The sequence below is a fragment of the Lissotriton helveticus genome, chromosome 7, assembly GCF_964261635.1.
Source record: "Lissotriton helveticus chromosome 7, aLisHel1.1, whole genome shotgun sequence".
NCBI lineage: Eukaryota > Metazoa > Chordata > Amphibia > Caudata > Salamandridae > Lissotriton > Lissotriton helveticus.
The window spans coordinates 1792398256-1792424783 of record NC_136068.1 but is presented as its reverse complement, the minus strand read 5'-3'; the positions used below and the strand labels follow the sequence as shown (position 1 = coordinate 1792424783).

The 26528-nt window shown below is 46.1% G+C and overlaps 1 long non-coding RNA gene across 2 annotated transcripts in view; it reads right to left on the bottom strand.

The window, feature by feature from the left end:
- LOC144767719 (uncharacterized) overlaps positions 1-26528 on the bottom strand; it is a 108013-nt gene that overhangs the window by 13521 nt on the left and 67964 nt on the right. Inside the window, exons 1-5 of one of the 2 annotated variants that reach the window (XR_013598323.1) lie at positions 24413-24518; positions 15037-15141; positions 14699-14842; positions 6531-6635; positions 6198-6344 (exon numbers count right to left, since the gene is read on the bottom strand). This is a non-coding gene — a long non-coding RNA (uncharacterized LOC144767719). Of the gene's footprint in view, positions 1-6197; positions 6345-6530; positions 6636-14698; positions 14843-15036; positions 15142-24412; positions 24519-26528 lie in introns of those variants that run through there. The other variant, XR_013598322.1, reaches the window with a different exon arrangement.

The window sequence follows — 26528 nt, the reverse complement described above, 5'->3', positions numbered from 1 at the left end:
TGTTTTCTGTCATGTTATAACTAACTGCAGCTGAATTTAAAAGTGGCATGTGCTTATTTTGCTTTCCCTGTCTATGTGGTGTCACTCTATTCTCTATAGGTGCATAAAGAACCCTGCTGGATTAAATGAAGACTGGTAGATATAAAATGCTGCTTTATGTGTTCGCTTTTTTTGCTAGGTAACATTAGACTAATGGATGGGTTGGTTAATTAATTAGCAGACAAGGGGTGGAAACAGAATGAATAATATTTCTTTCATTAATTCTTTTCTTGTGTTTGTTTATATAATAGTCTTACAAATGAAGCTTAGAGATGGCTGCAGAAAAATAGTACACATTTAAAAGTGGCGCAAGAGAGGAGGCGCAAGAAAAGTGGCGCAGAAAAGTGACGCTTTCTGAAAAGAGGCCTATTGATGAAAATGGCTCAAGAGAAAATAATTCCGAGAAGGATGGAAAAAGCCTCTGAGCTTTTATTTTGAAAGGTTTTGGAATGAACTGCTAAAAAGATGATTCTGTGGAGAAATTTGCTAACGTGCCACGGGAGTTTGGGAGCGGACAAGCTCAAGGTTGAAAGGAAGAGACGTGACAGAAAATGCATTACTTGAATCCTTTCGATACAAATTGTAGCAGCCTGAGGAAATGCTGCCAAGACTTCTACATGAACAATGAACTAGTGAATTTGCCCGGGCATGTGAGAAGGAGGTGTCACAGTTTACTGTGGCACGAGGTGGCTCAGCCAATGGAGAACTAGAATTTTCGTCTGTTGGAATGTGAAAAATAGTTAGCTCAGCTTAATTTAGGGTATAAGAATGGCTTCAGAGAACAGATAGTTGGCTTACGCTCGAGAAATTCTGGAGGACGTGTTATGCTGATGGACTACACACGTGAGGAAAGCAGTTTTTATTAATTACTTTATTTCTAGGTGATGAGGGTAGAGACAGAGAGATAGTTAGGATTTTGGAAATGCCTAATTTTACTTATTCCTGCTAATGAATAATAATTCTTGATTTATGCTCTTTTTATTAATTCTGAATAAACCTCTCTTTATGACATTTTCTAATGCTTGCTAAATAAAATTCAAAAACCTGTGTTTTCCTAGATGTGTTTAAATAAACTTTCTAAAATGACAAGCTGGTCTTGATTATTGTGGATAGTTTTAAACAACATATTTAGATCTTATCGCCTCATGATTCAGTCGCTCTATTGTTGATATGGGCCTAGTGTTGTAGTGTAAGTTTGGTGGTAATAGATAGTGTTATTTGTGCAAAATTTTGGTGAGAGCGCTGGATCACAACCACTTCCTCGGTGGGCGTCACTGATACTGGGTTCAAGCCGGTAACAATGTAAACCAGAGAGTGTCCGCTCTATCTGGTCTCGGCGTCCTTTGGTCTTTTTAGCTATGGACACAAGGGGAATGGATTCCTACGACGCCGACAACTGTTCGAATATCCGACGCTGCGTCCTCTCTTCTGCCTGCTTAAGTAGGCGTGTTCGTTCCGCGCTGCCTCCCGTCTAAGCATGCTGGTAGTTGTAGTTCGGCGCGGCGCCGCTCCGTGTCTCGGAACCCCCCCGTTCTCTGGCTGTCATCCGGCTGTCGCCCGAGGGTCAGGGCGATCATGACACACCAACACCTGATTGACTCAGATCTGACCTCTCCCCAAGAATTGGGAATTAAGTCAGACAAATGGGTCAGAACCAGTGTTAAGCAGAGACCCCAGAACCAAGGTGGTGACCAGAAAAAGACAGACCAGAAGGGTGGCGATCAGAAACAAAAAGACCAAAATACTTCTAAGGAGGGGGGGTCCCAAAATGCAAATAAAAAGAAGAATGATGGCCCAAGAACACCTTGCTGTAATTACTGTAAATCTGCCTCTCACTGGTTTAGTGAGTGCACCAAGAAAGGTACAGCCCGTACCACTGCAGCCCCTAAGGCAACTGCACCCCTTAGTACAGTCAGCAGTGATAGTTCCCAACCCAAGGCTATAGTGGGGTTAACCATGGGTACTGAGGTGGATCCAGGCCTAGTCAGGATTCCTACTCAGGCTGTTCTGATCTGTGATGTGGATATGGCTATGTCCACTACTGTGAGTCCCAATACTTTGGGCAAGAACAGACAGACACCTTTGATAAATGATAAAGTGGCTCAAGCTTATAGGGACACATGTGCCAGTGTCACTATGGTGACACCTAACTTTGTGAACCCTGGTCAGATTGTACTGGGTGATAATTACCTAGTGACCAATGCTAGCAATGTCACTGCTACACATAGTGTGGCAATTGTTAATTTCTCCTGGGGAGGGGTAACTGGCCTCAAAAGAGGTGTGGTAAGTGCAGACCTCCCAGTTGAATGTCTTTTCGGCAATGATCTAGAAAACTCAGTATGGTCAGAAGTGGAGTATAGGAGTCATGCAGAGATGCTAGGTATTTCAGCACATGTCCTTGCTGTGACCAGGTCACAGGCCAAAAAGTGCTTACCTGAACCTGTGCTGGATCTTGACACTATAGACCAGGCACAACCTAAGAGAAAGAGCAAGAGAGTTAAGGCTGTGCCTTCCCCCTTGCCCCAGGTTGAGGATCAGCCCTCCCAGGAGGATGATACTGTGATCCAAGAGGGTACTATCCTAGAAGAGCTTGAACCTGATCAGGTTGAGTTTCTTGGGACAAGGGCAGACCTGGGGCAGGCTAAGTTAACTTGTCCTTCTCTTGAACCCCTCAGACAGCAGGCTGCTGCTGAGGCTGCTGGGAATGCTCAAGGTACCCATAAAGTGTATTGGGATGATGGGCTCCTTTATTCAGAGGCTAGAGACCCCAAGCCTGGTGCTTCCAGGAGGTTGGTTATGGTAAACAGACAAATTATCGACTAAAAAATATCGAATGGATATAATATCGAGTCCAAAATATAGGATGGACAAAATATTGAATGGACAAAATATAGACATCAAAAATATCGTTTTGAAGGTAAGTAATGTAATACCTCCAATGACTCACACCTTACAAATCCTCCTATCCTGCGGCAGGGGACGCAGGCTGATATCCTTGCTGTACGCAGCTATGAAGCGGGATTCCACCCCACCGGTGCCGCCGACATGGGCGGCCTGGGAGGCGGATCTGGGATCTCCGATGGACCAGGGGCAGCAGAAGCGCATTAGGACCTTGACACGGCGGGTGTCCTGTAATGTGCGCTTCAAGCTCATCCATTTTAACTTCCTCCACCGCACCGACCTCACTCTGAAGGTGTTAAACCGTTACTCGGAGGATAGAAGAGACAACTGCCCCAGATGTAGCGCGGAGGGGGCGGGATTCCTGCATCTAGCCTGGGAGTGCCCGTTAGTGGAAGGTTTCTAGGCAGGGGTTGTGGGTCATATAACTGCCACCACTGGCATTCGGATCCAGCTAACACCCTTACATTGTATGTATGTATGTATAGGCGTTCTTATAAAGCGCTATCACTGTCACCCACCGGGCATCCTGGCGCTACGACTGTTTCTGACACAGAGCGAGATATTACCAACTTCTACTCTTACTACATTGTCCTAGGAAACAGGTGAGTTTTTAACTCCTTTTTAAAGATGGAAAGGGCTTCCAGGCTCCTAAGGCTCAATGGTAAGGAGTTCCATAGTCGCGCCGCAGCCGTCCTGAAGGAACGACCTCCCATCCTGGTCCTCCGAAACCTGGGTACCACCACCAGAAAGGCCGAGGCCGACCGAAGAGATCTTACAGGGGTATACCAAGAGAATACATCTTGTAAAGGGGCCGGGCCTTGATGATGCAGAGCCTTAAAAACAATACACAGAGCCTTGAAATTCACTCGCTGGAAAATTGGGAGCCAGTGAAGGTCCCTGAGTGCCTTAGTAGAGGAGTCCGAGCGGCGCCGTGAGAGCGCTAACTTAGCGGCACAGTTCTGAATCCGCTGAAGTTTCCCGAGCACGGTAGTTGGAGCCCCCAGAAGCAGTGCGTTGCAATAGTCCAAACGACTGAGGATAATGCTCCGCACTACCTCTGGTCTAACCGGTGCTGGAAGTAAAGGTAAGATCTTTCTCAGGGATCCAAGTAGACCCATGCACGTAGCCACAGTCTTGTTTACTGCGGTGCCCAGTTGTAAATCGGAGCTGAACATCACCCCCAGATTCCGAACTGAATCAGCCGGCAGATTTGCGCCCCGGAAGTTGTCTGCTGGCATTAGTCCCTAAGCCGAGGAAACAGAGACTTTCATATAAATTATTACAACTGATGTTAGTGCTGGCTAGGCGCAGGGTCGCTATCACATGGATGGGACAGAGGGCCCCAGAGATAGGCGCATGGCTTAAAGATGTGAGGGAATGGACCCTTGCGGAGGAAACACATATGCAGAACACCAGGAGGGATGAGAAATTGCAAGAGGACTTGCTGGCATGGCGAACCATGTGTATGACAGGGTCGGCTACGGATGGGAAAATATCACACAGCAACTCCGATGGGACCAGCGGTGAATTATTTTCAGCGCAAGAATCAGGGTTTGAGGGGGAGGGGTACCCCTGAGAGGTTGCTCATACAGTGGACGGAGCTGGACCTGGTCTGTCTCCTCCCGATGACACTTGTCATTTCCTTGTTATTTTACTGTCCCTCATGAACTTATGTATCTCAAGATGTAGACCTTGTCCGGGATGTGCCATAATGAGTCTGACGATCTGTGTACAAATGTTTTTATGATGCCTTTGGGGGGGGTCTTTCTTTTTGTACATTATAAAATTAAAAATAAAGTTAAAAAAAAAGAACATCACTTGGTTTCCTTTCCCCCTTCCAAACGGACTGTTATTGTTTTTCAAATCCCACAATTTTTTTAAAATAAAATCTTATTTTGAATCATATTTTCTCTATCTTGTTTAACTTCATTGTGAATCTCTTATGGACATGGATTTTGGGAGTCATCTGCTCTGCACATTATGGCTTGTTGCAATGATGGGGTTACACTTGTACATGTGTGTCACACTCACACATACTTCCTCACATATCTAGGCCACCACAATTGGTATATATGTGCCTATCAGGATATGATACGCAACAGAGACTTGACTTGTGACGAGAATACATTTTCCTTTACACATAGTCACACTTGTCAAAAAGTTTTGTGGATCAATGGGAATCGTGCTTGCGACTTCGCAATTTAGGAGGTGAGGATCGCTGTGAGGGATCATGTCGGGGTAATCACCGAGGTGCAGGTGGGTGTTGTGCATATGCCTGTACAGGGTGAAGTTCATGTGTAGGATTGGATGGTGTATCTACAGTTGGTGTTTGTTCGTTGACAGGGGCTGTTTGTGCAGGTGTTAGTAGTGCCTGTTCAGGTGGTGGTGGTTGATGTACAGGTGGTGTGAGTGCCTGTTAAGGGAACGGTGGTGGGTGTGTACCCTTGCTGTGGTCCTGTGCAGTTTGTGGTACAGGTATGTGGGTGTAATGTGCTGCAGGTTGATGTGATGGCTCCCGTCCCTGCGTTGACCTTGAAGGGAGACTTTGGATCAATTTCATCATGCCCTCCATCATCTTCATGGCCAAGGCATGGTGTCTTAAACTCTCTTCCCTTTGGATAGATATCATGTCTCTGATATTCTTGGACATGTCTTGCCAAGATCTATCCATCCTATCCAAAACACAGGTGAGTCTGTCCCTCACCTGAGGGATTTGGCGCATGTCCTGCAGGGCCTGAGACATGTCTGATAGGGTAGCCCCTATGGTACGAATGTCCGGCCTCACATCTGCCTGCTGTTTGAAGAAGTCCTGCTCCCACTGGCCACCATGGCCATAGCAAGGCTCTCCCTGCGGGGGTAGGCCTTGGATGAGACCGCCAGGTCCAACAGCAGGGGGGAGAGTGGCATATGGAAGCCTGTGGACAGGAGAATGGTGCCATGGGGATACCTACACCACAGTGGGGTTGGTACTTCTCTCAGATGGCAGAGAGAATACCTGGGATACACTGTATATGGGGGAGTGTGTAGGGGAACCACCACGTCTGTCCCAGATGTGATGGTATGATGTCTGTGTTGGGGTGTGTGTGAGCTGTAACTGATTAGCTCTGTGCTGGGGACAGGCAATCTTTTATTTTGGAGGATGCTGAGGCACTTTGATGGGCGGAGGGTGTAAGGCCTTGCAAAATGTGGGTGATGGGGAACATTTCCGTCCATGGAATCGAAATCTTCATCCTTTGAGAGGATGAACAGATAGTCACCATCATCGTCCAATCCTTCATCTTCCTCAGGTCCTTCCTCCTCCTCCTCTTGCGCAGTACTTGCAGCTGACATTACTTCCTGGATGAGCAGTGGATTGTCCCCTTTGATTGCCCGTCACCCAACACTGGTGAAAGGTCGATCATCACCTGGAACACAGAGGTTGCAAAAGGATAAGTAAATGACCTAGTATAAGTTGTGGTGCAACACAAGGGTTGGTTCTACTGTACTTTGCATCAACAGGTGACGCACATGTGACCTGGTTTGGGTACCCCTACAAGTGACAGCGTGCACTGAGGGGTGAAACAGAGATGTACATGCACAAGCAAACTCACCAGCTCCAGCTACAGCGTTGTGTCCCTTTGTGATCCCCCCTGATGTCAACTGCAGAACCATGCTCCTCATAGGTTTTGTTGACGAAGCAGTTCCTAATCCAGCAGCTGTAGAGGGAAGTGACACCATTCTCAATCATCTGCATTACTAATTAACAAACAGGCACATGTGACACTTATGATATTATGTAACTTTGTAAACACTAACTGCAGGTTCTATGCAGGAGGGGATTTTAATATGTGTCATGGTTTTTGTAGGAGAGTAGGGTCTGCTTTCCTATGGTTGTAGGAGAGTAGGGTCTGCTCTCCCATGGTCACCCCATTTTTTGCTTTTTGCTTCACTGGTTTTCGACTTAATGTGGCTGTGGGCCTGCTAATGAGACCCACAGCCCTGCTGTTCGCTCTCTAAATTCAACACCATGTACTATAGGTACATTACCAGTTGGGATTGGGTCACCTTATGAGCCCCTGTACAGTGTACTATAGGTAGCCAGGGCATAGGTGCATCCAAGGCCTACCAGGGGCTGCAGCATCTCTTTTGCCACCCCTAGCTGGCCATCCAAACTGACACAACTGGCTGATCACTCATCTGGGGCAAGGTTGTGTAATCGATATAGTATTCCTATGTCTAACCTTAAATCTGGACACATATACACCTATAAGCCACTCCTAAGGCAGGCCTTACCAATCTTGGAGGCAGAGTGCTTAGTTTTATGTGAGATGGTACTCTGGCATGAGCTGAGCCTGTCTGCAGCTTTCGGAACTATGTCCTAATAGCTGTTCCAGGATATTGTCATACCATATACTCTTAAGTGCATTATCAACCTTGCGGTTAAATGCTATCTTTGGTTTGGCTTTATCAAAACATGTCGTGTAAGGTGTCATACGCTTTGGAATACTACCCCCTCGCCAGTTCTGGCGACGGGGGTAGCATTCCACCCTTCTAGAGGGAGAAGACATGTTACTTCCATTAATCCCAGTTAAAATTAACCAGAGCCTCAGCATCACAAAATGGATACTGGTGCCACAGACACAAGTCTGACCTCCTGCTGCTGGGAGTCCTTCCCACGAGGGAGGCTTGGACAATAGGTTTCCTGTAACAGGGAGGTGCTAGCACCACCCCAGACAGGAGATAGTGGATTGGGGCAGGGAGTGCTGAATGAAACGAGACACTGCCTGGGGCACACAAGGTGTCCCATGCATAGTCCAGTTCAAACCAGTGCTGGGGCACTCCAGCCCTAGCTCTGGCGAGAAACTGGACAAGAGGAAATGGGTGTAACCACCCCCTTCCTGGGTCCCACCCATAGGAGGGACCTAGCAGGTAATCCAGCCCCTTGATTTGGAATAAAGGTAGGAGCTGTGTCCTTAGACTTTAGATTATCCTGACTGAAACTTTGAAACAGAACTCTGGACCCTTCGACAGCCTACTCGATGTAGAAGACTGAAGAATCTCCCTTGTGGTCAAGGAGTGACCATCCTGTGCAAGCAGGCACCATCAAGCGCTCAACAGTTTGCTTTGTCGTTGCTCCCGCCAGAGCTCGAACAACAGAGACAGACAAGACCCAGACTTCCAGACATCCAACACCCCGATCCACAGCCACAGCAAAGCTGAGACCCGTGGAGGCGACGAGAGATGTGGGACCGGCCATCTTGGAAAGCCAGCAAAGTGCTTTCTGTGCAGCTCCTGAGGCACCCTCGAAGCTGTGCATTGGGGATTGAGAAGCCCAATTCCCGAGCATCCTTTGCACCGAAGGTCACCTCTCCACATTCACCGAGTGCTGCGTGGCGCCCTTTTGCATTTTCTTGCTCGATGCATCTGTCCAGTCACTTGCCTGTTGGCTAGTGGCCTCTGTGATGGCGAAATCTACAATCTACACTGCTGGTCTTGTTGCTCCAGACTGGCCCTTGCTTCCCTGCGAAGGAGAAGCCCCTCAGTCCTTGCTGGCCTGAGTAAGAAGCCATCATCGATTCCTATGTGGGTTGCATTTGCCAAGGCCTGTTGACTCCAATTTAAGATCCGACACCGCCGACAGCGAGAGCCGTTGGGGGACAGTCCGTACCCAGCTCCTAGTTGTCGTCAATACCTCCTGGTCCACGTGGCTGCAGAGACAAGCTTCACGACAACCACCTGATTGCGCCCGACATCGCCTGGTTCCTTCCTGGTTCCTTCCTGGTCACTGGCTAGTGACTTAGACTCTGTCCCCTCTGCTTTCAGGTACTCTTCATCCTTGATCCACCCTTGGATCCAACCGGACTCTTCTCTCCTCGTCGCCTGTAGCATCTTTTCTCCAAGGCTCCATAGAACTCCACGACGAAACCCGACGCATTTTGACACCCATGCACCCGCATCCTGTGGGTGAGGTAACGCGAGTACTGCGGTGCTCCTCTGTAGTGTTACTCTCCTAGTATCCTAGTTTCAAGTGGTTTAGTTCTCTTCCAGTAGGAAGACTCCTAACTCTTTAACTTTCTAACTTTACGCACCCATTGACTTCTATTGGTGCACGGGTGTGCATTTAGACACTGCACCCGCATCCTGTGGGCCTCCTGCCTCCTAACAGCTGTTAGTCCAGTGTAGGCCCAGCGATTCCCAAGGCCCTAGGCCTTACCATTGTTCGTGACGTGGTTCTTATATCACTATTTTCGTATATGGTTTTAAGGGTCACCAGGGCCTATCCATATTGTGCAACTTATTGTATGTTATATTAAGTTACTTGTTATACGCTTGTGCTCCTGTGCTCATAAAGAGTTAAGGGGATCTATTTAGAAATAAATACATATATATTTTGAATATATAACCTGTGTGGTGTCCTTTCATTTGGTATTAAAAGGTGTGCATATGGTAAAGCAGCTGGCTTCACATGCCCTCTTGAGTTTAGCCTAAGACTGCTTTTGTCCATGCTACCACTAGGATAGCTGGTCTATGAGGTTGACTTTACAACCAATTACCATAAGGGTCGTTTGGACTGGTGCAAGGTGCTCACTAGAATAGTGAACATCATATACCAGGCCAACTTCTCACATTGGTGTGTAGCGGTTGGGATTTGAGCTTGCTGTTGTTTTACCAATTGTAATCTTTGAGATATCATTTGAAAGATCACATTAGGTACCATAGGTACATACAACAAAGCTTCAAATACATAAGTTCTACTGAACTTAGCTGTTGTAGACCAAAGGGCTTAGCACACCCTGACTACAACTCCTAGAGAGGTTCTAGTAGGTAAACACTCAGTGTAGGTAGGTGCACACACCACACCTTACTAGTCATGTCTGGCACAGGTGAACCAGCCAGTTCTCTACCTGTGGAAAGTGACCCTCCCACGGCACCCTCCAGATATGAAATGCTCAGCTTCCGAGAAATGAGGTCATTGTGTACCTCAAGGAAGTTGAAACAGGGTTCCAACCCTACCACCCAACACCTGATAGAAGTCCTAGAGCAGCTGATCTTGAGAAGGCCTCCAAACCAGGCCCCTCAGACAACACAGGTGAAGGAGGTCCCACCATAGAAGATGACTCCTTCGCCCCAGAAGTAGATGAGGATGCAGATGAGGAAGATGATTCTGAGGAGGGAGATGATAGCCAGTACCAGGTCAGAAGGCTTAGCCAGGCTAGCCTAAGTTTACTTGGGAATGGAGAAGGGTTGCACCTTCCCAGGCCTGATAGTAGACTTAGTCCAGGCAATAGAAGGGAGAGATCTCTTTCCAGAGAGTCTCTCCTCTCTAATGCCTCAAGGGGTTCTCAGAGAGGAATGACTTCCCCTCAGAGGAGAGAACATGAGGCTAGGATGAAAGCTGTCCAACTTCAGAGAGAGAAAGACGAAACAGCCCTGCCCAAGCTAAACTTGCTTTAGCAAGGGAGCAAAAGTTAAGTGGATTAGATTCCACTGGTAGGAGCAATATCCCCAAGGATAGAGACAGGTCCTATGATACTAGAAACCTGAGGAAGATTGTGCCCCCCTACAAAGACGGGGATGACATCCACAAGTGGATACCTGCTTTGGAGAGGGCCTGCATGGTACAGCAGATCCCCCAGAGTAAGTGGGCTGCAATCTTATGGCTCTCCGTTTCAGAAAAAGGAAGAGACAAGCTCCTCACTGTTAGTCATGAGGATGCTAACAACTACCCTGTCCTGAAGAGTGCTCTGATTGATGGGTTTAGCTTAACCACTGAACAGTACAGGTTAATGTTTAGAGATACCCAAAAGGCTCAGACTTGGGACTGGACTGACTTTGTTGATTGTGCCACTAAGGGTCTGGAAGGTTGGTTACTGTGAAGTAAAATTAAGGACTATACAGGATTGTATAATTTGATCATCAGAGAACAAATCCTTAATAATTGTTAGAACCAGTTGTTGCACCAACACCTGATTGACTCAGATCTGACCTCTCCCCAAGAATTGGGAATGAAGTCAGACAAATGGGTTTGACCCAGGGTTAAGCAGAGACCCCAGAACCAAGGTGGTGACCAGAAAAAGACAGACCAGAAGGGTGGCGATCAGAAACAAAAATACCAAAATACTTCTAAGGAGGGGGGTCCCAAAATGCAAAGAAAAAGAAGAATGATGGCCCAAGAAAACCTTGGTGTAATTACTGTAAATCTGCCTCTCACTGGTTTAGTGAGTGCACCAAGAAAGGTACAGCCCGTACCACTGCAGCCCCTAAGGCAACTGCACCCCCTAGTACAGTCAGCAGTGGTAGTTCCCAACCCAAGGCTATAGTGGGGTTAACCATGGGTACTGAGGTGGATCCAGGCCTAGTCATGATTCCTACTCAGGCAGTTCTGATCTGTGATGTGGACATGGCTATGTCCACTACTGTGAGTCCCAATACTTTGGGCAAGAACAGACAGACACCTTTGATAAATGATAAAGTGGCTCAAGCTTACAGGGACACATGTTCCAGTGTCACTATGGTGACACCTAACTTTGTGAACCCTGGTCAGATTGTACTGGGTGATAATTACCTAGTGACCAATCCTAGCAATGTCACTGCTACACATAGTGTGGCAATTGTTAATTTCTCCTGGGATGGGGTAACTGGCCTCAAAAGAGGTGTGGTAAGTGCAGACCTCCCAGTTGAATGTCTTTTGGGCAATGATCTAGAAAACTCAGTATGGTCAGAAGTGGAGCATAGGAGTCATGCAGAGATGCTAGGTATTTCAGCACATGTCCTTGCTGTGACCAGGTCACAGGCCAAAAAGTGCTTACCTGAACCTGTGCTGGATCTTGAAACTATAGACCAGGCACAACGTAAGAGAAAGGGCAAGAGAGTTAAGGCAGTGCCTTCCCCCTTGCCCCAGGTTGAGGATCAGCCCTCCCAGGAGGATGATTCTGTGATCCAAGAGGGAACTATCCTAGAAGAGCTTGAACCTGATCAGGTTAAGTTTCTTGGGACAAGGGCAGACCTGGGGCAGGCTCAGTTAACTTGTCCTTCTCTTGAACCTCTCAGACAGCAGGCTGCTGCTGAGGCTGCTGGGAATGCTCAAGGTACCCATAAAGTGTATTGGGATGATGGGCTCCTTTATTCAGAGGCTAGAGACCCCAAGCCTGGTGCTTCCAGGAGGTTGGTTATGGTAAACAGACAAAATATCGACTAAAAAATATCGAATGGACATAATATCGAGTCCAAAATATAGGCTGGACAAAATATCGAATGGACAGAATATAGACATCAAAAATATCGTTTTGAAGGTAAGTAATGTAATACCTCCAATGACTCACACCTTACATATCCTCCTATCCTGCGGCAGGGGGCGCAGGCTGATATCCTTGCTGTACGCAGCTATGAAGCGGGATTCCACCCCACCGGTGCCGCCGACATGGGGGGCCTGGGAGGCGGATCTGGGATCACCAATGGACCAGGGGCAGCAGAAGCGCATTAGGACCTTGACACGGCGGGTGTCCTGTAATGTGCGCTTCAAGCTCATCCATTTTAACTTCCTCCACCGCACCTACCTCACTCTGAAGGTGTTAAACCGTTACTCAGAGGATAGAAGAGACAACTGCCCCAGATGTAGCGTGGAGGGGGCGGCATTCCTGCATCTGGCCTGGGAGTGCCCGTTAGTGGGAGGCTTCTGGGCAGGGGTTGTGGGTCATATAACTGCCACCACTGGCCTTCGGATCCAGCTAACACCCTTACATTGTCTGCTGGCATTAGTCCCTAAGCCGAGGAAACAGAGACTTTCATATAAATTATTACAACTGATGTTAGTGCTGGCTAGGCGCAGGGTCGCTATCACATGGATGGGACAGAGGGCCCCAGAGATAGGCGCATGGCTTAAAGATGTGAGGGAACGGACCCTCGCGAAGGAAACACATATGCAGAACACCAGGAGGGATGAGAAATTGCAAGAGGACTTGCTGGCATGGCGAACCATGTGTATGACAGGGTCGGCTACGGATGGGAAAATATCACACAGCAACTCCGATGGGACCAGCGGTGAATTATATTCAGCGCAAGAATCAGGGTTTGAGGGGGAGGGGTACCCCTGAGAGGTTGCTCATACAGTGCACGGAGCTGGACCTGGTCTGTCTCCTCCCGATGACACTTGTCATTTCCTTGTTATTTTACTGTCCCTCATGAACTTATGTATCTCAAGATGTAGACCTTGTCCGGGATGTGCCATAATGAGTCTGACGATCTGTGTTCAAATGTTTTTATGATGCCTTTGGGGGGGGTCTTTCTTTTTGTACATTATAAAATTAAAAATAAAGTTAAAAAAAAGAACATCACTTGGTTTCCTTTCCCCCTTCCAAACGGACTGTTATTGTTTTTCAAATCCCACACTTTTTTTTTACATAAAATCTTATTTTGTATCATACTTTCTCTATCTTGTTTAACTTCATTGTGAATGTCTTTTGGACATGGATTTTGGGAGTCATCTGCTCTGCACATTATGGCTTGTTGCAATGATGGGGTTACACTTGTACATGTGTCACACACACACACATACTTCCTCACATATCTAGGCCACCACAATTGGTATATATGTGCCTAACAGGATATGATACGCAACAGAGACTTGACTTGTGAAGAGAATTACATTTCATTTACACATAGTCACACTTGTCAAAAAGTTTTGTGGATGTGATCAATGGGAATCGTGCTTGCGACTTCGCAATTTAGGAGGTGAGGATCGCTGTGAGGGATCATGTCTGGGTAATCACCGAGGTGCAGGTGGGTGTTGTGCATATGCCTGTACAGGGTGAAGTTCATGTGTAGGAATGGATGGTGTATCTACAGTTGGTGTTTGTGCGTCGACAGGGGCTGTTTGTGCAGGTGTTGGTAGTGCCTGTTCAGGTGGTGGTGGTTGATGTACAGGTGGTGTGAGTGCCTGTTAAGTGAACGGTGGTGGGTGTGTACCCTTGCTGTGGTCCTGTGCAGTTTGTGGTACAGGTATGTGGGTGTAATGTGCTGCAGGTTGATGTGATGGCTCCCGTCCCTGCGTTGACCTTGAAGGGAGACTTTGGATCACTTTCATCATGCCCTCCATCATCTTCATGGCCAAGGCATGGTGTCTTAAACTCTCTTCCCTTTGGATAGATATCATGTCTCTGATATTCTTGGACATGTCTTGCCAAGATCTATCCATCCTATTCAAAACACAGGTGAGTCTGTCCCCCACCTGAGGAATTTGGCGCATGTCCTGCAGGGCCTGAGACATGTCTGATAGGGTAGCCCCTATGGCACGAATGTCCGGTCTCACATCTGCCTGCTGTTTGAAGAAGTCCTGCTCCCACTGGCACCATGGCCATAGCAAGGCTCTCCCTGCGGGGGTAGACCTTGGATGAGACCGCCAGGTCCAACAGCAGGGGGGAGAGTGGCATATGGAAGCCTGTGGACAGGAGAATGTTGCCATGGGGATACCTACACCACAGTGGGGTTGGTACTTCCCTCAGATGGCGGAGAGAATGCCTGGGATACACTGTATATGGGGGAGTGTGTAGGGGAACCACCACGTCTGTCCCGGATGTGATGGTATGATGTCTGTGTTGGGTTGTGTGTGAGCTGTAACTGATTAGCTCTATGCAGGGGACAGGCAATCTTTTATTTTGAAGGATGCTGAGGCACTTTGATGGGGGGAGGGTGTAAGGCCTTGCAAAATGTGGGTGATGGGGAACATTTCCGTCCATGGAATCGAAATCTTCATCCTCTGAGAGGATGAACAGATAGTCACCATCATCGTCCAATCCTTCATCTTCCTCAGGTCCTTCCTCCTCCTCTTGCGCAGTACTTGCAGCTGACATTACTTCCTGGAGGAGCAGTGGATTGTCCCCTTTGATTGCCCGTCACCCAACACTGGTGAAAGGTCGATCATCACCTGGAACACAGAGGTTGCAACAGGATATGTAATTGACCTAGTATAAGTTGTGGTGCAACACAAGGGTTGGTTCTACTGTACTTTGCATCAACAGTTGATGCACATGTGACCTGGTTTGGGTACCCCTACAAGTGACAGCGCACAACATTGCACTGAGGGGTGAAAGAGAGATGTACATGCACAAGCAAACTCACCAGCTCCAGCTACAGCGTTGTGTCCCTTTGTGATCCCCCCTGATGTCAACTGCAGAACCATGCTCCTCATAGGTTTTGTTGACAAAGCAGTTCCCAATCCAGCAGCTGTAGAGGGAAGTGACACCATTCTCAATCATCTGCATTACTAATTAACAAACAGGCACATGTGACACTTATGATATTATGTAACTTTGTAAACACTAACTGCAGGTTCTATGCAGGAGGGGATTTTAATATTTGTCATGGTTTTTGTAGGAGAGTAGGGTCTGCTTTCTTATGGTTGTAGGAGAGTAGGGTCTGCTCTCCCATGGTCACCCCATTTTTTGCTTTTTGCTTCACTGGTTTTCGACTTAATGTGGCTGTGGGCCTGCTAATGAGACCCACAGCCCTGCTGTTCGTTCTCTAAATTCAACACCATGTACTATAGGTACATTACCAGTTGGGATTGGGTCACCTTATGAGCCCCTGTACAGTGTACTATAGTGCGGAGAAGTGTGGCTCAATGGTTAGAGCAGGCAGACCTTAATGCAGAGCTCTGGCCAGGGACCAGGGTTCGATTCCCGCCTCGGTGGTTCTCCGGCTCATTCATTCCCCTGACTGGATATTCTCGCCTCAGTGCCTGTTCTGATCATGGGTCCCACGCTGCAACTCTGGGCAATAGCTTGCTTAGTCTCCACAACGGCCCCAAAAGCGCTGGGATGCCTGGCTGCACCTGGGGGGTGCCCAGGAGTGGACATTTCCCAGGAAATACGGACAGCGCCGGGACACCTCCGGTGGAGGTAGTTGTGCGCTTTACAAATTCCGACATTTACATTTTACATTTATTTTTACTATAGGTAGCCAGGGCATAGGTGCATCCAAGGCCTACCAGGGGCTGCAGCATCTCTTTTGCCACCCCTGGCTGGCCATCCAAACTGACACAACTGGCTGATCACTCAGCTGGGGCAAGGTTGTGTAATCGATATGGTATTCCTATGTCTAACCTTAAATCTGGACACATATACACCTATAGGCCACTCCGAAGGCAGGCCTTACCAATCCTGGAGGCAGAGTGCTTGGTTTTATGTGAGATGGTGCTCTGGCATGAGCAGAGCCTGTCTGCAGCTTTCGGAACTATGTCCTAATAGCTGTTCCAGGATATTGCCATATCATATACACTTAAGTGCATTATGAACCATGCGGTTAAATGCTATCTTTGGTTTGGCTTCATCAAAACATGTCGTGTAAGGTATCATACGTTTTGGAATACTACCCCCTCACCAGTTCTGATGACGGGGGTAGCATTCCACCCTTCTAGAGGGAGAATACATGTTACTTCCATTAATCCCGGTTAAAATTAACCAGAGCCTCACCATCACAAAATGGATACTGCTGCCACAGACACAAGTCTGACCTCCTGCTGCTGGGAGTCCTTCCCAAGAGGGAGGCTTGGACAATAGGTTTCCTGTCACAGGGAGGTGCTAGCACCACCCCAGACAGGAGATAGTGGATTGGGGCAGGGAGGGCTGAATGAAACGAGACACTGCCTGGGGCACGCAAGGTGTCCCATGCATAGTCCAGTTCAAACCGGTGCTGGGGCACTCCAGCCCCAGCTCTGGCGAGAAACTGGACAAGAGGAAATGGGTGTAACCACCCCCTTCCTGGGTCCCACCCATTGGAGGGACCTAGCAGGTAATCCAGCCCCTTGATTTGGAATAAAGGTAGGAGCTGTGTCCTTAGACTTTAGATTATCCTGACTGAAACTTTGAAACAGAACTCTGGACACTTCGACATCCTACTCGACGTAGAAGACTGAAGAATCTCCCTTGTGGTCAAGGAGTGACCACCCTGTGCAAGCAGGCACCATCAAGTGCTCAACAGTTTGCTTTGTCGTTGCTCCCGCCAGAGCTCAAACGACAGAGACAGACAAGACCCAGACTTCCAGACATCCAACAGCCCGATCCACAGCAAAGCTGAGACCCGTGGAGGCGACTAGAGATGTGGGACCGGCCATCTTGGAAAACCAGCAAAGTGCTTTCTGTGCAGCTCCTGAGGCACCCTCGAAGCTGTGCATTGGGGATTGAGAAGCCCCAGTCCCGAGCATCCTTTGCATCGAAGGTCACCTCTCCACACTCACCGAGTGCTGCGTGGGGCCATTTTGCATTTTCTTGCTCGATGCATCTGTTCAGTCACTTGCCCGTTGGCTAGTGGCCTCTGTGACAACGAAATCTACAATCTACACTGCTGGTCTTGTTGCTCCAGACTGGCCCTTGCTTCCCTGCGAAGGAGAAGCCCCTCAGTCCTTGCTGGCCTGAGTAAGAAGCCATCCTCGATTCCTACGTGGGTTGCATTTGCCAAGGCCTGTTGACTCCAAATTAAGATCCGACACCGCCGATAGCGAGAGCCGTTGAGGGACAGTCCGTATCCAGCTCCTAGTTGTCGTCAATACCTCCTGGTCCACGTGACTGCAGAGACAAACTTCGCGACGACCACCTGATTGCGCCCGACATCGCCTGGTTCCTTCCTGGTTCCTTCCTGGTCACCGGCTAGTGACTTAGACTCTGTCCCCTCTGCTTTCAGGTACTCTTCATCCTTGATCCACCCTTGGATCCAACCGGACTCTTCTCTCCTCGTCGCCTGCAGCATCTTTTCTCCAAGGCTCCATAGAACTCCATGACGAAACCCGACGCATTTTGACACCTATGCACCCGTATCCTGTGGGTGAGGTAACGCGAGTACTGCGGTGCTCCTCTGTAGTGTTACTCTCCTAGTATCCTAGTTTCAAGTGGTTTAGTTCTAGTCCAGTAGGAAGACTCCTAACTCTTTAACTTTCTAACTTTACGCACCCATTGACTTCTATTGGTGCACGCGTGTGCATTTAGACACTGCACCCGCATCCTGTGGGCCTCCTGCCTCCTAACAGCTGTTAGTCCAGTGTAGGCCCAGTGATTCCCAAGGCCCTAGGCCTTACCATTGTTCGTGACGTGGTTCTTGTACCACTATTTTAGTATATGGTTTTAACGGTCACCAAGGCCTATCCATATTTTGCAACTTATTGTATGTTATATTAAGTTCCTTGTTATACGCTTGTGCTCCTGTGCTCATAAAGAGTTAAGGGGATCTATTTAGAAATAAATACATATATATTTTGAATATATAACCTGTGTGGTGTCCTTTCATTTGGTATTAAAAGGTGTGCATATGGTAAAACAGCTGTCTTCACATGCCCTCTTGAGTTTAGCCTAAGACTGCTTTTGTCCATGCTACCACTAGGATAGCTGGTCTATGAGGTTGACTTTACAACCAATCACCATAAGGGTCGTTTGGACTGGTGCAAGGTGCTCACTAGAATAGTGAACATCATATACCAGGCCAACTTCTCACATTGGTGTGTAGCGGTTGGGATTTGAGCTTGCTGTTGTTATACCAATTGTAATCTTTGAGATATCATTTGAAAGATCACATTAGGTACCATAGGTACATACAACAAAGCTTAAAATACATAAGTTCTACTGAACTTAGTTGTTGTAAAACAAAGGGCTTAGCACACCCTCACTACAACTCCTAGAGAGGTTCTAGTAGGTAAACACTCAGTGTAGGTAGGTGCACACACCACACCTTACTAGTCATGTCTGGCACAGGTGAACCAGCCAGTTCTCTACCTGTGGAAAGTGACCCTCCCAGGGCACCCTTCCAGATATGAAATGCTCAGCTTCCGAGAAATGAGGTCATTGTGTACCTCAAGAAAGTTGAAACAGGGTTCCAACCCTACCACCCAACACCTGATAGAAGTCCTAGAGGCAGCTGATCTTGAGAAGGCCTCCAAACCAGGCCCCTCATTCAACACAGGTGAAGGAGGTCCCACCACAGAAGATGACTCCTTAGCCCCAAAAGTAGATGAGGATGCAGATGAGGAAGATGATTCTGAGGAGGGAGATGATAGCCAGTACCAGGTCAGAAGGCTTAGCTAGGCTAGCCTAAGTTTACTTGGGAATGGAGAAGGGTTGCACCTTTCCAGGCCTAAAAGTAGACTTAATCCTGGCAATAGAAGGGAGAGATCTCTTTCTAGAGAGTCTCTCCTCTCTAATGCCTCAAGGGGTTCTCAGAGAGGAATGACTTCCCCTCAGAGGAGAGAACATGAGGCTAGGATGAAAGCTGTCCAACTTCAGAGAAAGAGGAAACAGCCCTGCCCAAGCTAAACTTGCTTTAGCAAGGGTGCAAAGGTTAAGTGGATTAGATTCCACTGGTGGCAGCAATATCCCCAAGGATAGAGACAGGTCCTATGATACTAGAAACCTGAGGAAGATTGTGCCCCCCTACAAAGATGAGGATGACATCCACAAGTGGATAACTGCTTTGGAGAGGGCCTGCATGGTACAGCAGGTCTCCCAGAGTAAGTGGGCTGCAATCTTATGGCTCTCCTTTTCAGAAAAAGGAAGAGACAAGCTCCTCACTGTTAGTCGTGAGGATGCTAACAACTACCCTGTCCTGAAGAGTGCTCTGATTGATGGGTTTAGCTTAACCACTGAACAGTACAGGTTAATGTTCAGAGATACCCAAAAGGCTCAGACTCGGGACTGGACTGACTTTGTTGATTGTGCCACTAAGGCTCTGGAACCAGGGTTAAGCAGAGACCCCAGAACCAAGGTGGTGACCAGAAAAAGACAGACCAGAATGGTGGCGATCAGAAACAAAAATACCAAAATACTTCTAAGGAGGGGGGTCCCAAAATGCAAAGAAAAAGAAGAATGATGGCCCAAGAAAACCTTGGTGTAATTACTGTAAATCTACCTCTCACTGGTTTAGTGAGTGCACCAAGAAAGGTACAGCCCGTACCACTGCAGCCCCTAAGGCAACTGCACCCCCTAGTACAGTCAGAAGTGGTAGTTCCCAAACCAAGGCTATAGTGGGGTTAACCATGGGTACTGAGGTGGATTCAGGCCTAGTCAGGATTCCTACTCAGGCTGTTCTGATCTGTGATGTGGACATGGCTATGTCCACTACTGTGAGTCCCAATACTTTGGGCAAGAACAGACAGACACCTTTGATAAATGATAAAGTGGCACAAGCTTACAGGGACACATGTGCCAGTGTCACTATGGTGACACCTAACTTTGTGAACCCTGGTCAGATTGTACTGGGTGATAATTACCTAGTGACCAATGCTAGCAATGTCACTGCTACACATAGTGTGGCAATTTTTAATTTCTCCTGGGGAGGGGTAACTGGCCTCAAAAGAGGTGTGATAAGTGCAGACCTCCCAGTTGAATGTCTTTTGGGCAATGATCTAGAAAACTCAGTATGGTCAGAAGTGGAGTATAGGAGTCATGCAGAGATGCTAGGTATTTCAGCACATGTCCCTGCTGTGACCAGGTCACAGGCCAAAAAGTGCTTACCTGAACCTGTGCTGGATCTTGAAACTATAGACTAGGCACAACCTAAGAGAAAGAGCAAGAGAGTTAAGGCAGTGCCTTCCCCCTTGCCCCAGGTTGAGGATCAGCCCTTCCAGGAGGATGATTCTGTGATCCAAAAGGGAACTATCCTAGAAGAGCTTGAACCTGATCAGGTTGAGTTTCTTGGGACAAGGGCAGACCTGGGGCAGGCTCCGTTAACTTGTCCTTCTCTTGAACCCCTCAGACAGCAGGCTGCTGCTGAGGCTGCTGGGAATGCTCAAGGTACCCATAAAGTGTATTGGGATGATGGGCTCCTTTATTCAGAGGCTAGAGACCCCAAGCCTGGTGCTTCCAGGAGGTTGGTTATGGCAAACAGCCAAAATATCGAATGGACATAATATCGAGTCCAAAATATAGGCTGGACAAAATATCGAATGGACAGAATATAGACATCAAAAATATCGTTTTGAAGGTAAGTAATGTAATATCGAATTTTAAAATATACAGTCAAAATATCGTAGTACATAATATAGGTTAATAAAAATATCGAAAATGTAATAATATCAAATTTTTTATAGTGTATTCTATGTTAAAAGTGTTTATTTATGTTATAATGTAATTTAATTAACGAATTTAATGTTATTTACATTTTGCGTAATTTAATTCTGTAGCGGGTTCTGGGTTTATAGGGGAATAGGGTGGGAAGTAATTTAATTATAATTAATTAAATATGTAAATGTATTTATTGATATTTGTTTATAATTAATTGTTAATTAATTTTTATTTTGTAATTAATTAAATGTTAATTGCCAATTAGTTTTATTTAATTGATTAATTGATAATTATGTTAATTTAACTAATTTATTTTCTGTAGCGGGTTGAGGGTTTATAGGGGTAAAGGGTGGGCAGTAATTTAATTATAATTAATTAAATATGTTAATGTATGCATTGATATTTATTTATAATTAATTGTTAAATAATTGTTATTTGGCAATTAATTACATTTTAATTGACAATTAATTTTATTAAATTCATTAATTGATAATTACGTTAATTTTACTAATTTATTTTCTGTAGTGAGTTGTGGGTTTATGGGTGAATAGGGTGAGAAGTAATTTAATTATAACTAATTACATATGTTAATTTTATTTGGTGTTTATTAGAATTTAATTGTTAAGTAACTTTTTAATTACTAATTAATTAATTGTTAATTTATAATTATTTTGTATTAATAGATAACTAATTGTAATGATTAATTTAAATTAGTATTAGTAATTAATTAATTATTATATTATATTACATTGGTAATTACTTTTAATTAATTTCTTTATAGATATTAATATATATACATTTTTTAAATAATATATGAAGTATCTACTTTCCCTACTGTTGCACTCACTGAAGTCGGAGTAGTAATTTTTACCCCTACACTATCCAACGCTTTCCCTACTGTTGCACTCTCTGGAGTGGGAATAGTAATTTTTACCCCTACGCTATCCAACGCTTTCCCTACTGTTGCACTCTCTGGAATGGGAATAGTAATTTTAACTCAACGGTATCTAACGCCTTACCTACTGTTGCACTTTCTGGAGTGGGAATAGTAATTTTTAGCGCTACGCTATCCAACGTTTTCCCTACTGTTGCACTCTTTGGAGTGGGAATAGTAATTTTTACCCCTACGCTATCCAACGCTTTCCCTACTGTTGCACTCTCTGGAGTGGGAATATTAATTTTTACCCCTACGCTAAACAACCCCTTTCTCTACTGTTGCACTCTCTGGAGTGGGAATAGTAATTTTTACCCCTACGCTATCCAACGCTTTCCCTACTGTTGCACTCTCTGGAGTGGGAATAGTAATTTTTACCTCTACGCTATCCAACGCCTTACCTACTGTTGCACTCTCTGGAGTGGGAATAGTAATTTTTACACTTCTGCTATCCTACGGTAATAATATTGGATATTTTTTTATTATATTATGTTACTATATATATATATGTTTTAACAAATATGATTGTAAACATTTTTATTTAACTTTAATTAATTATTTCATTATTATAAGGAAATGTAAGTATTTTTAAGTATATTTTAGTAATATTTTTTTATATTAATTTAATTTAAGATTGTTTTTAATAAAGTTGATATTTTTATAAACTATATTTTTGTAAACGATATTTTTTACTCGATATTTTTGTACTTACCTGTTTGTAGATACAAAGTCGATATTCTGTCTGTCGATATTTTTTCGCCGATATTTTTGCTAGTCGATATTATGTCCCTCGATATTATGTCAGTGATCCCACCTTCCAATCTGTTGTGCGGCTGCCTCATTCACTCCGGGACTTCCCCAATTCTTCCGTCCATCCGAGAGCTGGGCCGCCAAACACCAGACCTCAGAGCAAGGAGAGGCTTCTTCGCTCGTTGTCGCCCCACCGTGGCCCAGGTTCCCCACTATTCTGACGCGCAGGGGGCTAGGGCGCGAGGGGGGGGTTTCTGGGTAGGGTCCCCGCAATGTCCACACAGTCTGAGTACCTCCACAGATGCTCGTCCAGACCGCTCCGATTCGCGTCCGATCCATGATATCCAGCCTGTACTCGGCCACCCGCTGGGTTCGGGAGGGTCCCCGTAGCCTCCGATGTCAAGCCCCCGTATCAGGGCGCCGGCACTACAGTGTGCTTCGCCGTCCGATATTGCCGACTCCTACCCACGTGGACGACCGCCCTCTGGAATGGCGACTCCTGGGCCTCTCCGCGCACCTCGCCTTCTTAGGACGCTGCCAGTGGTCTGCGGTATCCCGGGCACTTCTCTGGTAGGCGCCGGCTGTGCAGCTCAGTCCGCTCCTGCCGACGAGTCCACTCTTTGCGCGTTCATCACCCGCTGCCTATATCGGCGCCGAGCTCCACTGTCGCCAGGGTGCTGCTCCCCCCGACGGCCTCCCATTCACACGAGGCCGTGGATGTTAGGCCTTCCACAGGCCGCGATCAAGATGGCCGGTCCCCTCTTGGTGGAGCGACAGCAATTATCGAGCGAGCAGCCGCCGGGGCACCCTTTTCAAGCTCAATGAGTGTGCGGGCGCCTCTCAGCCCTGGGGGGGCCCCTCCGGAGCCGCAAACATGCTCTTTTGATTTAAAGCACTCAACATTACCACCGTACTGTAATATGCTTAATGTGAGGTATTAAAAGAGACATGGAGGATGCATGCCATCACCTCCTTTGGCAGACTCACCGTTTTAGAATTGTTGGCATGTCACCACGGGGAAAGTTGCACACAGAGTCACAGTTCATCATTCTGCCATTGTATGTAACTATATGGTATTGGTACAATGTTGTAACATGTTGCTATTATACATCTTATAGCCCTGAAGAAGTTGTGGGTTACACCCTGACGAAACACGTGTTGGCTGGGCACCTGATATACAAATAAACCAGACGGAAAGAAAACGTCAACTCGACTATTGTTATTGATATGCAATACGCTCAGTATTATTACTGTTAATGAAAATTACGTGTGCACAGGTCATTTGTACAATTGATTGCAATATATGGCTGATACGTTATACTGTTCATACTTCGGAACAAAAGGTGTCACACACTACTGTATGTGCTATAGGAAATTAGACAGTAGTTATTTGGTTGCCATACATGATATGATTTAGGAATATTGTTCTATGTTCTCTTGAGCAAATGTATTGAATGTGACAATAGATTCATTCTAATATAAAAACAACTATTTATTGATGAAAACTTTTTGAGTTCTGTGAAATTGTGTTCACTTGTGTGACAACTCTAAAAAATTAATCAAAGTTGAATGATTCCTCAAGGATCACTTATGTGTTGTTATTGATTATACCCAGTACCTAGGGGAATAGTGGGTTTCCCTATTGATGTACTAGACAATGCTGAAGTAAGGCAATATTTCAGGCATGCGCAATTGGTAGATTCTACAAATGTTGCGGACAAAGACACTTTGTACACGTTTTATCATGCATATAAAGTTAAAATCCTACCAGTATTGAGTTACTCTTGAGAACTAGTGAACGACCAGCAGTGGGTTTATTTTGAGAAGGTTGAGGGACGTGTTTGGCACCAGATCTGTAATTTGAATAGAGCAGCTCCCATAGAGGCCATCAGGCTTGAATTCGGGCTCCTCTTGACCTATGTGTTCGCAATGGATGCATGTTTGAAATGGAGTAATGCCTTATTGAACAGCGCTAAAAACACTTTACGGGCAGCGATAAGACAGGAAATATTTGCAAGCCTGAAGGGGAAAAGCGTTGTTTTTTAGGAATCATGTGAAAGCTGTACTTTTACTTGCCATTGGGCATAGTAGCGTAGGCTCTTTACCAAAACAAGCTTTAATAATGGTTATTAAAAAGACAATTTATGAAGTCAGTCGTAAAAGAGATACTGTCCTGTGCTTGGGTCATTCTGGAAATGATATAATAGCTGGGAGTAGTATTTATAAACAACCTCAACCGTATGTTCTGTGAAAATTCTTTCAGAGTGTGCGCAGAACTATACTGTTGTTAAGGATGAGTCAGCTGGCCTCCGACCTACCAATAGGGGTACTCCCCAACTCAAAAAGGGACATCCGAAGCTCTGAAATGGCAGAGTGGCATACCGCAGGACTCATGACCTGGGGGATCTATTCATCGACTCCACTCTCTGTGAATTTTAGACACTTGTAAATGATTATGGAATATCCCCTTTATCGTTTCTATTATCACTAACACAACGGTTATCCCAGACGTGGGGTACTAGACAAGCTAAGCCGAAAACATACTTCAAATGCTCCTAACGCATAGCAAGAGTAGGAGAGCAAATACTATGCTATATAACTCATTCAAATTGGACACCGCAACTCTTATGGCCCCCTTCAGGGACTATTGGGATACCGCACTCGAGACCACATTAATCGATAAACAATGGGCGCAGGGCTTATCATACCCAAAATGAATAACAATCAGCGCTCAAAGCAAATTCACACAATTTAACTACTTACACCATACCTACTTAACCACACACAGACTAGCACGGATGTACAAGGGCCCCCGCAACATCTGTCTCCACTGCCTGGGCACCAGAGCCACGTTCCTGCACATGATGTGGGACTGCCTAAATATAAAAGCATATTGGAACGAGGTGAAAACCACACTCTCAGAATTCACCGAGACATCAGTGATACACAAGGGATGCACTTCCTGTTGGAAATCACCAAGTGTACCTCCGGGAGAAAAAATATGAATAAATGTATGGACTTGGCACTCAGACTGGCCATGACGTGGACATCGAGCCAACCACAATGTACACACACATATGGCTTGCAGAACTTAAGACAGTACTACGCAGAACATTTACAACTACAGGACACTGCACATACACAAAATATAGGCGTAACCCCACAGAGTGGCAGCAATACTTCATGTATGTAGAATCGAAAATCAGCTACTACGGACACAATGGCATTGATTCACAGAACTGACTCCCCTTGCAATCTCCCTCCATAGTCTTCCCTTTCAAACAATCCCACTCAGGACCATCACTGTTAGTCACTTTGGCACCTCCTGTGTGCGCTTTCCCTCTCATGTTCAAGAGCAAACACAACAGATCGAAGGACTCACGCTCCTCCTTGGGCACAGATACATACACAAGTTCCCTATCTCAATTGTGCAGTCAACGCCGTCTCAGGACACACCACACAAAACCTAGCAGACACCATTAGTATATAATCCCGGAATCTGAAGTCACATCAAACCTGATAACAACTTCAGCAGCATCTGCAACTTCAACAACTTAATACCACATTCACACGACTCTCACAACATCTCCGCCAGACATCCCATAATCAAAATTGAACTGCAAGCTAAGCATAATACTCATACACACATCCCTACTGATACTCACTCCTCCATCGTCAATATTTCAACGCACAACATTGTAACTCCATCTATTCTCCACATCTCGATCTTAGATACTGCACTAGGGCCACTGGAGTTGGGAACTATACTATTCTAGGTTAGATTCTATTTCCCTTCATTTCAAGAGCTAACATCTGACAATACTACCAGCAGAGGTAGCTCGGGCCCACTCAAACATTTATCTCCAGATTGGTGACCTTTATTG